At 33.6% G+C, this 11,751-nt stretch overlaps 1 long non-coding RNA gene across 1 annotated transcript; it reads left to right on the top strand.

Moving 5' to 3' along the window:
• The first annotated feature begins 477 nt into the window (after positions 1–477).
• LOC110918365 lies at positions 478–855 on the top strand. Its single transcript, XR_002581264.2, has 3 exons — positions 478–500; positions 575–619; positions 777–855. It is a non-coding gene; the product is annotated as an uncharacterized LOC110918365 (long non-coding RNA).
• Positions 856–11,751: the final 10,896 nt, after the last annotated feature.

Genomic DNA, 11,751 nt, shown 5'->3' with positions numbered 1-11,751 from the left:
ACTTCCTGTTTCGTCGATTGTTATTTGGCCCAAGGAAGTTACGGCCCAAATGCAAGCCCACACAACATTTACATAACAAACTGATTGGCCCAGCACATGTTTCGTTCAACAATTTTCACAAATTCAATGACCATGACATCATCATGACATCACAATGATGATGTCATTGTGATGTGTCACCGGGACTTGGTTTGCGGCGCTCCGTGCTTCGCGTGTCGAACTCTGGGGCACACGACGGAGTAATGTCGTGACATCGGGCTTGAGCCGGACCTAACCGTGTCGAAACCAAGTCGAACCGAGCCGAGTCGAACCGAGCTGAGTCGCGTCCACACAAAGTGTATCAACACTAAATGAGTCCAAAAAAGCCGTAAATATATTCATGTTCACAAATAATCATAAAAAATAAGGTGGGTTAAGGGTGTACACTTCTACATGGTTACAGCGAAGAGCTCAGGAAGACGTTCAAGAAAGACAATTGAAATGTGAAAGTTGTTTCAGCTGTAAAGGTTACATAACTGCTGGTGGTTTTTTTGGGTGGTTTTACATGTTATGTGTAATATTTTTGCGCGTATAGGTCGGGAAACCTGCTGGAGAGAAGTGGAAATATTTGAGTGCAGATGTACGCAAAATATGGTTTTCGATCTTTCATAGTTTCATATATATGGCATACTTTTTAACTTCAGTCATTCAATCAAGTAGTTATGTAGTAATCCTATCAATCAATAAATATGTTTTTATCACCCAGTTTGTTCGAAAGTATTGGCTATTGATCACAGGGACATGCTGGGACAGTTAGCATTTCTTCGCTGCAGACCCAATGGTTGGTGCAGCTGAATTAAGGATTATAAACGGGTCAGCCTGGTATACAGAACCATTTTTTGATTTATATTCCCGTCTGTATTGTCGACTCCGCTGCAACGCGTGGGCTCCCCACTAGTTACTAAAAATACTGATAATGATAATAAAAAGAGTCATGTTAGATTATATTATTATTATTGCTGTATATATATATATATATATATGTATATATATTATTATATATATCAAGTACCATCGATAGTTTGCGCAAGGTCTCTTTTTGACTTTTGCCTTTCCACCACTAAAGTTTGATTTATTTGATTTTTCATTTACCTTAAAGACATATATTTAAATAATAATTTCTATGTTATATTTCGTTAATTTGAAAGAACGTGAGGAACCGAGTTGGTGCAATCCAAATAATTTAGTATCATAGTACTGCTATTGCTGATTTGTTTTTTATGGTTTTCGATATAGCAACTTTATTTTTGGGAGTTTTTCTTTCGATTGTTGTTACACTGAGTGTCAACAGTGTATTGATACCATAAAGCCACTTAATTTTTTTTTCATCTATTAGTGAAAGAGTTTCTTGCTTCCCCTCAACTTTCAATCATTTTCACCCTCCCCTTTCTAAAATTTTTATATATTATCTCCTTCATCCTCTTGACTTTCTAATATGTGTCGGTATAAGTTCGATTGCAATTATCTATGCTTTACGTCGTGTGAATCAGTTGGTGTTATAAATTTGTGTTCGTCAAGCCACTGCAACGCAGCGGAATCAAACCACTACAACCCATGTATACATTATGTATATATATTATTTAGAAAATATACTATTAATATTAATTTATTATTTTTATAATATATTTCCTTAGATATAGTAATTCGTTACATGATAGTTTTATTATATCGTAGAGAGATTTTATTTTAATATTTAGGTTTATACTTTTACATCCAAATTTAGGCAAAATATTCAAATTGTCTATGACTCTTTATAATCAGTAATATGTTTTAAATATATTTAACTTTTTATAATCAGTAATATGTTTTATACTTAAAGATGTAATTTTAAGGAGAGAAAAATTATTATTATTTAATAGGAGATAAAATGCACGAAATCAAAATCTAAAATTAATCAGAACTCAACTCGTGTATTACACGAGCTTTTATAAAGATATAACTTGTTTATTATTTACTATATAAAATTACATTTATTCAAACCGTGTAATACACGTAGTTTTTTAAAGATATAACTTTTTTTTATTATTTACTATACAAAATTACATTTATCCAACCCGTGTAATACATGAAGTATTTAAAAATATAATTCTTTTATTATTTGATATATAAATTCAACCCGTGTAATAGACGTGTTTTTTTTAAAGATGTAACTTTTTTTATAATTTTCTATACAAAATTACATTTATCCGACTCGTGTAATACATGAGGTTTTTTAAAAATATAATTTTTTATTCAACCCGTACAATACACGTGGTTTTTTAAATATATAAATAATTTATTATTTAGTATTGTTTTCATTATTTAATGTATAAAATTACATTTATTCAACCTGTACAACAATACACGGGGTTTTTAAAAATATAACTTTTTATTTTTTAGTATATAAAATTTTATGTATTCAATTCGTGTAATAAACAAAGTTTTTAAAGATATATATTATTTTATTATTTAATATATAAATTAACATTTATTCAGCCCATGTAATACACACGGGGTTCTAATCTAGTTATAATAATATAAAATTAATGAAAATAAAATACTCATATATTTGTTGATTGATTTACTTAAAAGAATATTAACGTAAAAAAGTTATAACTGTTTAAAATCCTTGTGAGAAATTAGTTTAAGAACCTACATTATGTCTTAAAAGTTGTAATTATTTAAAGTCTTACGTAAAATTACCATTTTTATTCTCCTTATATGTATTATAACACAAGTACGTGAGAGTGAGGGAAGAAACCATGTCTAAGCAAATCTTAAGGCTAAACGGTGTATAGGCATTTATGCCTAGTGGAGATGGACATGATCGTGTGGTTCCACTGGTGGCACGATAATACTCCAGTAGTCCGTCAGTAGTCCAAATTTGTCGTTAAAAAATTATGATCAAATGACCATAGTAACGTAGCCTAATGAATGTGTAGGTCCCTAGAGGAGGATCTAGTAACCTTATCCTTGTTACAGAATACACCCGCAAGTGCGGAATCCGAACGGGTATGCAACCAAGACAAGAACACGAGATACAAGAACAAGATTCAATGTTAAAACTCACTTGTATTATATTCATAAGAGTTACAACACAAAGATTTACAAGAAAACTCTCAAACTCTCTCTCTGAATACACCCACTCTAGGTTCTCTCTGTGTGTTCTCCCAGATCTGTTTGCTACTGCTGCCTTTATATACTAAACTTATCTACAGCTCACGAATAACCTATTGGGCCTGTTATGAAAGCCTACGAAGAACATGAGTTCTTCGTGAGGGGTTCTGCGGCCAATCTTGTGCATGTGGTTCTTTGGCTGGATGGTCTTTCGTGGGAGTCAACATCAAACAACAAACACCTTCACGAAGTATGTTTTTCATGTAGACCATGGGTTCTTCGTGAGAGGGTAGACACCAACATGAATCTTGGTGGATAATGTGTTTATCAGCAGGTTCTTCGTTGAAGTGAGGTTATTCGTGGATGATGGTTCTTCGTAGTGAACATACTCAGCAAACCATCATAACAAAGTATCTCAGTTCTTCGTAGGAAGCTGCATGCAGACACATACTTGCAGATTTGTTGCAAACAACAGTTTAACAGAACACTATCATAAAACAGTCTGCTCATATGTAACTGTTTTACACTAAACATAGTTTAATCACCATATCGGGTCAAGATAGGGGGATATCTTGACCACGGTCTTCACTTCGTAACGAAATCAAACCGAACCGAGTCGCGTCCACATAATATGTATCAACAAACTCCCCCTTGGTCGCTGCTCGTGATGGTTCATTTTTCACATTGTCGTCGGATCTTTCAGAGTCTTCACGTGTCACGGACATGGAGTACATCAGCAAACTCCCCCCTGGACATTGCTCGTGAGATGTTGATCTTCAAATCTTGAGATCCTTGCGGTGTTGATGAGTGGTCAGCGACAACTCGATCATCTTGATCCTTTGATTGTATCCATGTCGTGTCTGCATTCCAAATCTTATCTTCTAACATGTTCTCTTCGCCATTAACTGGTTTTGATGTCGCATCTGCACATACAAGAAAGCTAAATGCATAATGAGAACAACCGCTTTCAATATAGTTAACATAAACAAACGACACACATGTGACCAACTCTCCATCAACTACCGACCGACAACAGTTTGAAAGTTGTAAAATTTGAACAATTTTAGTTTTAAACTTTCAAAACTCGTTAACTTTTAAAGTTTATGAAGATGCAATTGTTTTAGGTTTCAATCAGGATTTTAGGTAGAATAGACTCAAGTTCCAACATCTGGTAATCAAAAATAAAATAGAAATAAAATCTTTTTGGCTTTTATAAAGTTTATATTAAAACACACCTAAAATCTTTTTGGTATTTTTGAATATTTGAAATGTAAAGACTCTTTTTGATATTTTTGAATATTTCAAATGTAAAGACTGAAAGCAGTAAATAAATATATACAGAGATGCAGAAACGGAAAGCAGTAAATAAATATTTACATACATTCTTTTTGCGAGTTTGGAGGGTAAGAGAATCATATCAGTGTACGGTCACGCCAAAACGCTCTTGTTGTTCAATTAGTTAATATTTAGATAAGCATCCTATAACGATTATCGGTATTATTGTCCACTTAAGCTCAACTTATCAGATGTACTCTCGGTTAGGGGATACGTTAAGGTATGATTTATACTTACCGACCGGTGTTCATCCACACACGACACATTCCCGTATCAAGGTATGCACGAGAGTTCATCTTACTGGTGAGTATACCATTTATCATCTGTTTTCAACATATATGATGTGAGATACTCACTTATTTTTGGATGAATACAACCCCTATGTGATAAAATCACTTATTAATGAGGAACTTGATATTCGATGCATGCAGGGCACAATAGCAAGTCGGTGAACAGGTTAGTACCATCGTACCGACAAAGAGACGAACTTGACTCCCGCATAAAAGCTGTGATATATTATCACTTATTGATTGAGACATGTGATTGTTTATCACTTATTATTGAGGTCGTATGCATCATGTATTATATACATGTTTGAATGATATTTACACGTATGTATGGTATCATTTGCGTTCCCGTTGTTTTCGGTAAAAGAAACAACCATGATACCCAGATGATAAACATCATAAAGACCACGTATCTCAGAACCTTGGCAATCTATCAAATGAAATTTCGGTACCAAGACCATATGCCAATAAGCGGTTCCCACACGATCTTCAGTCGATTTAGGTTTATATCACCCTGCACACTTTAAAATGATTGTGAGCCTACCGATACATCTTATATAGAGCTGCTTATCGTTTTTCATTTTAAGTTGTAGGTCCGGCTAGGGGAGGATCTAGTCGCCTAATCCTTGTGTACAAACACACCCGGTTGTGCGGAATCCAACCGGAGATGCAAACCGAGATAGAACACGCAATGATAATATGGACACGAGATTTCAACGATTAACACCACTGTATTAATACTATGAAAAGTCAGTTACAAATCAACGTTTACAAATGTGCTCTGTAAACTCTCTCTCTCGTGTGTGTGTTCTGTGGAAATCTATTCAGACTTCTCTTAAGTTATGTCTGTTGTCTGTGTTTTTATAGTAAAGTGGTCCACGAAATCAAGACCCACGAAAACACATGGACGAAATCAAGAATATGGACGAAATCAGGTGATTTCGTCCTATTTGGTTTTCATCCATAAGTGTTTTCACCACTTATGGATTTCGTCCTATTTGGTTTTCATCACATGTGATTTCGTCACATGTGTTGGGCCTGGACATGGGCTTCATCAATGATGGGCCAAGCAACCAAACAGACAACATACAAACTTAATCTAAACACAAACTAATCATGTATACTGCACACACGCAGTTACATGTTCATCAAACGATACAAAGTAAATCGCATACCGAGTCAAGACAGGAGGTTGTCTTGACTACGGCCTTCACTTCGTAGCCGAGTCGAACCGAGCCGAGCTGTATCCACACGATATGTATCAACAAACTCCCCCTTGGATGCTGCTCGCGAGGTTCGTAATCTCGTTCTCCATCTCTTGATGGTGCATTCATTCTCGGAAAGGATCTTTAAAGTCTTCACGCGTCGTAAGTAGAAGTGTATCAACAAACTCCCTTTTCATTTAAGAAGTGTGTTAACAAACTCCCCCTTAAAATAAACTCTCCATTGAGTTATGCCCGTGAATCTTTCGACTTGTCAATTCTTCAGATCCTTGTGGTGTTGATGAAGGTCAACGGCAACTCGATCATCTTCATCACTTGAGTGCCTTCATGTCGTGTCTTCATTCCGAAGCTTGTCATCGACCATGTTCTCCTTGCCTTTAGAAACTGCACATGCAAGAAATCTAAACGCGTAATGAGAACAACTGCTTGGAATATAGTTAGCATAAACAAATGACACACGTATGACCATGTTCAAACAACTACCGTCCGACAGCTTGAAAGTTTAACAAATTTGTCAATTTTAATTTCTCACTTTCAAAACTTGCAAATATCATATCACTATACTTGATCTTTGCATTTATAAACCACGTTTATTACATGAACTCGTTTTGTTTACACCAAGTTCAATTGTTTGAACTTGCTCGTATTACGTATTCAATTCAAAATCCCATATGATGGATTGAAGCCATCATATTCAAAATAGTCCCGACAAGCACTTCAATTCTCTTGAACCATAACATGCTTTCTTGGCCTTCGACTTCACTGAATTATTTCTTTAATCACGATCACTTTGTAAATGACATTTTCAAAAAATTGAAGATTGCGCTAATCTAGGATTTAATTATTTATTTATTTATTTATATTGAATCCGCTTTATTGATTTGTTTTATAAAAGCAATCTTAACACAATTATATGCTAAAATAATGATCCACCATTTCGTGTCCTAAATTCCGTAGTCCTTACAACCAATCGAGCATTTCGTGATATTTCTTACCTTATCATCATTAATCGAAAAACATTGTATAAACTTAATTGATTATATATAGAAACTTACAATATAGTATTTCTGTAATTAAAATTTTTGTTAAAACTATTAAGGTAAAGAAATTATATTTTTGTTTAAAGTATATTCTCATTTAAGTTTATGCATTTATTATTGGTAATTAATATTAGTTTTATTATTAGTAATAATATATTAATAGTAATAGCGTTAATATTATTTTTAGATACTAGAGTTATTATCAGGGGCATGTATTGAATAGCCTAGCCTTAGTTAGGCATGGACTGGCCACCTATGCTTAAACAAGGCAACACTAACCAATATCCAACCATGATAATAACTATTTAGTATATATATATAAATTAAGTCATCATACTTAGTTAATAAATTTCAATTATATGTAAAAATATTTTCTATATATAGAAATATATATATATATACTTCGTACTGTAAAAAGAAAACATATTTTCATAAAACAAATGAAGGGATGAATAAAATTATCTAAATAATCATCTAAATATTCATAACCAAGACAAGACATGTTATAAATATTTTTTTTTTATCTTGATTAATACTTCACAACTATTAAATACTTATAGAAATATTCTTTTATAATATATACATATTAAAATATCAAATGTCATTTACGCAACCCAATATTTAAGTATGCTTGATATTAGAGTAAACATTTATTATTTTACTTTTATGATTTAAAATACCCTATTATAAAATCTTATAGTTAAACATACTTGATTTTAAAAAAATAATAACCGTAAGTTACAGAACATTGGGTAAACCAATTTATAAAACATATATCAGTATATTGTCAAAGTTACCACGGGTTTTGATATTTAAACCTATCTATATTTATTTATTATTCCATCTTATGATAACATAAAAGGAAAAGGAATTTAATAAATCAAAGTATCACCTATCTTTAATCAAACATATTGATCTGAATACAATTGTGTATTAAAACAAAAATACTCTAACTTTATTGTCTTTTCATGTATTCTTACAAATCACCCATCGCAGCACATTGATTTTCTCATATCATAATTCAATATCTGACGAATCATTTTCATGTTTTCATTTCATTTTGAACCGGTCAATCTTAAGTCTTCCTTAGGTACCAATCAAGGTAAGTTTTCTTCTGACAAAGAATTTTACTAATTCCAAAAAAAAAAAAAAGTTCTTCACATTCATTTTTCTATAGATCATATATCTTTTGGCTTGAACCCAATCACCTTGAAAAAAAAAAACTATACCATTTCATCTCATTCGTTTGAACATTTCATCTTTTGAAATATCTAGATTCGCTTCCTTGAAACTCACAATTTCGAAAACGGTGAATTTATTCGGTCATCATTATCGAATTCTTTCAATCGTTACAAACACTTTGTAGCATCCGAATAGAGCTGTAGCCTGTGTTAAACCCTATTCATAAGTCATTCGTTTGATTTGTCATATTCTTGGTACAATTATGTACTCAGATTACAATACACTGAATCCTATTGTCCAGTACCATTTAAGTAAACGATATTGATTTTCGGATAATCATTAACAAATCATTTTCCATACTCCCATTCACAAATAGATATTTATCGAATCAGAATCTCCCTCAATTGATTAAAGTAAGTTCATTTTGAATATTAAATCCAATTGTTTCTATAAATCATTTTTATTTTTAAAATGATCATACCCCTCAAAATATCTTTTGATTCCATTCCACGCTACATTATTCCTCTTAATTAAAAGAAGAAACATAACCCCAAGAAAATATCATAATTCAAATCTCGAGGACGAGATTTTTTATTAAGGTGGGGAGGATGTAACAACCCTAACTAAAAATTAATATTTAGTATGATAATTATGCAATAAGGAAACCGTAATTAAGTTTAGTATGATTAATTAATCAGTTAATCAATATTAATTAACCTAACAAGATTAATTAAGCTAAGTAAGGTCTATTAAAAATAGATATATATATGGGGTCGTATAAGAACGTTTAATATTAATAATAAAATATATTATTTTTTTTCCTTACTCCGTTTTTAATGAAACTTAGGTTAAAACGTAGATAAAAATATGCTCGTTCTAAAGACATATTCGTCGTTTTATAAAACGTTATATTTTAAAAGTTATGCAAGAAAAACGAGTGAAGCAGCTGAATTAATATATATAAGCAAGCTAGCTAGCACGTCAAGCAGGTAGGTAGGCACGTCAACTTATCCCACATCGACCAGAATTATGAATTGAGGTGCTTGCCTGCTTGCTATAAATAAGAAGCTTAGGATTCATTTTTCTTTGCTCATTTCTTTTCTTCTTCTCTCTATACGTTGGTGTTCTAACCAATAATCACTCAATCGCTATTACGATTCATTTTCCGAGCGATCAATATATCCAAAGAATGTTTAAGTGCCGCCCACATTGGGCTATACTTTGTCGTTCGTCGTTAATTCGATGAATGAGTTTAAGTATTATACTTTGTCGTTTGTCGTTAATTCAATGAATGAGTTTAAGTATCGCACTTTGTCGTTCGTTGTGAGAATTTGATCTCGTGAGTTATCGTAAAAGCTGTATTGATCATTAACCCGGTTTTTGTGAAATTCGTTAAGGTTCGAATCTCATGACTACCGTTAAGGTTTGATTTGGGTTTTGCACCAATACGTATTCCATTCTGTTAAACCACCAAAAACACTCCCAACTACACCCTTACAATCAAACAAACTATTAAATCATCAGAAGATCCAGAATAATAAAGTGCATGCTTAATTATCGGGAAAAGTAGAATCAAGAAGTTTGTTAACTCAATACTGCATGATGATTAGTGAGTTATTCTTCTTTTATAAACTCTTTTCTCACAGTTTGTGAGTTGTTAACTATTTTACAATACTCCAAATTATTTTCAGAATTATAACTTACAGTGATTAAGTTTATGTAATCACCAAGTTACAGCCGGTATGTGGGGTATTGTGCACATTACTTGATAATCGTCACCATTGGGGCAGCCATTGGGTGATATGACCATAATCACAGACACCATTGGACAGGTGGGCCAATGGGTCGAGTGGTAAAGTACTGTGGGTAGTTGGTTGATATCCGAAACATTGTAAAAGATTTTAACACTGTGAATTATAACAAATGTGTCATTTTCAGCAACTAGAATAATTCACTCAGTATTTCCCGCTGACAAAACCTTTTTAAAACGCGTTTCAGGTAATTACAGTAGATTAGAGTAAGGATTGGATCCGGCACTAAAAGACTTCAAGAAGTGGCTTATTTTATTAATTAAATCAAATTAAGAAATATTGTTTTTATTAAAAGCTACCTTTGTAAAAGATGGAATTTATTACATCTATTTAAATAAAATACGGTGTTTCTAAACTCTGATATTTTTCCTAACTCACGGTCCTGATGAAATTTCCGCTGCCATGTTTTTCAAAATAATCACCGGTACCACTGGACTGCTCGCGGCTCCCGATTCCGTCCAGGGTGGGATCGGGGGTCGTGACAGTAAGAAAATCATATCAGTGTACGGTCATGTCAAAACGCTCTTGTTGTTCAATTAGTTAACATTTAGATAAGCATCCTATAACAATTATCGGTATTGTTGTCCACATAAGCTCAACTTATCAGATGTACTCATGGCGATGGGATACGTTAAGGTATGATTTATACTTACCGACCGATGTTCATCCACATCACGACACATTCCCGTATCAAGGTATGCACGAGAGTTCATCTTACCGGTGAGTATACCGATTATCATCTGTTTGACCGTATATGATGTGAGAAACTCACTTATTTTGATTTGAAAACAAGCCCTATGTGATAGAATCACTTATTGATGAGGAACTTGAGTTTCGATGCATGAGGGCACAGGAGCAAGTCCGTGAACAGGTCAGTACTTTCGTACAGCAGAGAGACGAACTTGACTCCCGGATAAATGTGATATATTATCACTTATTTGTTGGACATGTGATTGTTGATCACTGTTAGTGCACCTACGTCTGCTGACTACGTCTTTCATCAAGTCGTGAAGATTAAACAGATAGAAATGACACGGAATCCTAGAATAGTGTTTTGAATATGGGTCGCTTATGTATACCTAGACTAGGATCGCTCATGTGTCAGTATGTTGTTTTGGATCGCCTATTTGGACATGTTATGGATCGCTTATACGGCTTTGTTGTAGGACCGCTCATACGGACATGTCGTATGAGCGGCCCAAGATGTCTATATATAGGAGAGGCGATCCACAACACATAGTAACGGTGTATTCTTCCGGCAAGCCACGAAGTGCTGCCGAAGTGCTGTCAGAACTTGTAATTGTGCTTGAAATCAATACAACAGCAATATTAGAGTGAATACGGCTTCAATTGCACCAGATTATTAGTTTCCGCCTCTTAATCTGGACGAGAGCTTCTCTGAATGACTCATCGGGTCAACAAACGATCCTACAAGTGGTATCAGAGCTCAGGAGGAGGAGTTCTTGCCATTGTAGCTGCTATTCTTCTGTTTTTCTACTCTTTCTTCATTTTTCAAATTTTTCCACGGTAAAACAAGCTCAAATTCACACTATGCACTCGGAAACATGAATTAACAAATCCTTGAAGTTTTCAGAACTAAAATCAAAGTAGAAACAGAGATTTTAGGTGTTTTGTTAATTCAGGATCGATCAAATGATGACATAAGCATTTGGACCGCTCAAAAGTATATGTTTGGACCGCTCATTGAACCTATTTTTTAGTGGATCGCTCGAAATTT

The sequence above is a fragment of the Helianthus annuus genome, chromosome 16 (assembly GCF_002127325.2).
Source record: "Helianthus annuus cultivar XRQ/B chromosome 16, HanXRQr2.0-SUNRISE, whole genome shotgun sequence".
Classification (NCBI taxonomy): Eukaryota; Viridiplantae; Streptophyta; class Magnoliopsida; order Asterales; family Asteraceae; genus Helianthus; species Helianthus annuus.
Note: the sequence above shows the minus strand (reverse complement) of the source record. Positions and strands in the feature narration are given on the sequence as shown.